We start from the raw sequence: 2,214 nt of genomic DNA on the forward strand, positions 1-2,214 counted from the left end.
AATCACCCTGCTTAGCACGGCCTGCCCTGGCTCCTACTCTGATTCTATTACACACCTACCACAACCCAAATTCTATGCTCCAGCCATGTATAAAATGGATAGTTCCAAAATGTACTGTTGTAATATTGTGATTTATAATAAGAAATATATATTTGGTCTTCGTAGAGTTCTGGCACAGAGCTTGGAAAACCCTTGGAATTTCCTAAGTAACGAATAAGGTAAAGTTGTCTTTTGTTATGTCAGTGAGATGACTTTTGGAAAGCACCAGGGATGGGGGCTGGTTGACAAGGGAACCAACCAGGTGATTAGAGGGCTGGAACTTTCAGACCTACCTCTGGGGAGAGCAGAGGAACTGGAGGTTGAATCAGTCACCAATGGTCAATGAGTTATTCAATCGTGACCATGCAATGAAGCCTCCATAAAAACCCAAAAAGGCTCTATGGCCATGCCAACCTGAACACACCCGATCTCGTCTAATTTCGGAAGCTAAGCAGGGTCGGGCCTGGATAGTACTTGGATGGGAGACCACCTAGGAAGACTGGGTGCTGTAGGTGGAGGGGGAGGGGGGTGAATAAGGATGGGCTTTGGAGAGCTTTCCGGTTGGTGAACATTTGGAGATGCAAGGAGCATGGTGAGCTCTGAGAGCATTGGAGCACCGTGCCCCTCCCAAATACCTTGCCCTGTCTGGTGTTCCAGACAGCATCTCCTCTATCTGGCTGTTCCTGAGTTATAGCATCTTATACACAGCCAATAATCTAGTAAGTAGAATATGTCTCTGAGTTCTGTGAGCTGCTCTAGCAAATCAATCAAACCCAAGGAAGGGTTCATGGGAACCTCTCATTTATAGCCAGTCGGTGAGAAGCCAGGTGACAGCCTAAACTTGTGACTATTGTCTGAAGTGTGTGTGTGTGTGTGTGTGTGTGTGTGTGTGTGTGCGCGCGCGCGCGCGCAGCCAGCGGTCTTGTGGAACTACAATCTTAACCCGCAGCATCTGATGTTGTCCCCAGTGTCAGAATTGAGCTGAATTGCAGGACATCCAGATGGTGCTGGAGAATCACTTGGCATTGTGAAAAAAATACACACATTGGAACTGTGATTTCACAGGTCATCGCACCTTCATACTTGCTTCTGCTCCCTTAGCTTGAAATGCCTCCCTACCCCATTCTTTCATCTATCTATCCACCTATACAATCAACATTCATTGAGTACTTATTAAGTATTAAACACTGTTTTAGGCACTGAGTGACCAAAATAGTGAACAACTACAATAACAAAAACAATATTTCAGAACCTGTGAAAATCTTGCTCAACGATGGCACAGGCTGACAGCTACAGATGTTCTTCAACACTTTTAATTCCATCGATTCTAGGATAAAAGGTACTTTGCAAGAGCTATGAACAACCCACAGTGTATAACAAAACAAAAACCAGGATCTCTGTTGCAAATTCTCCAGTATACCTGTACGAAGTAGGACCAATTTACCATGATCTTCACCATCATGGGCTCATGCAGGGCATGTGCCTCGAAGAGGCTGGACACATTCGTACAGAATATCAAATACAAAATCCTATGTTATAGAAGAATAGGCTTACTACCTTATGGTTACTATTACTCATATTATTACAAGCTTATTATTGGCCATACATATGGTTTTTATTCTACGAATATACTAAAGCCATAAACTATATCTTGAGAAAAGATTTTAAGGAAACTCCTTAATGACAGCCAAAATATTATTTGACCAATTATCTAAACGTAAATAATATTTATAAATATTCAAGTATGTGTTTTAAGTATTTAAGTATATTAATTTACAGCAGTAATTTTCATTATCTATGAAGAAATAATTTATTAAACCAAGAGAACTATCTGCCTATTCCTGATTTTCAATATTCTCTGCCATGGAGAACAGCTCCCAGTTGCTGATGCAAAAAACCCTGCATGCGCTACGTTTTGGATTCTCACTTGTCCTGACTACCAAAGTACGCGGTGCCTCCTTCCTGCCTGAAAAACTCCCACTTCTCCTTCACAATTCACAGTTCTGTGTAGTCTGACCTGACTCTCCCAGAAAGACTTAGGTCTTCCCAACACCTAATATGCCTTAGTCATAATTCTATTATAGCATATTATTATATTATAATATAATCATTATTCAGACCTCTCCTCCCTTAGGAATGGGGTGGATCAGAACCAGTTCTGGTTAGATAAGACTG

The 2,214-nt window shown here is 41.7% G+C and overlaps 1 pseudogene; it reads left to right on the forward strand.

Moving 5' to 3' along the window:
* Positions 1-435: 435 nt before the first annotated feature.
* LOC111742657 lies at positions 436-554 on the forward strand (annotated as a pseudogene).
* The last annotated feature ends 1,660 nt before the right edge of the window (positions 555-2,214 follow it).

The sequence above is a fragment of the Pteropus vampyrus genome, unplaced genomic scaffold (genome assembly GCF_000151845.1).
Source record: "Pteropus vampyrus isolate Shadow unplaced genomic scaffold, Pvam_2.0 Scaffold98, whole genome shotgun sequence".
NCBI classification, from domain to species: Eukaryota; Metazoa; Chordata; class Mammalia; order Chiroptera; family Pteropodidae; genus Pteropus; species Pteropus vampyrus.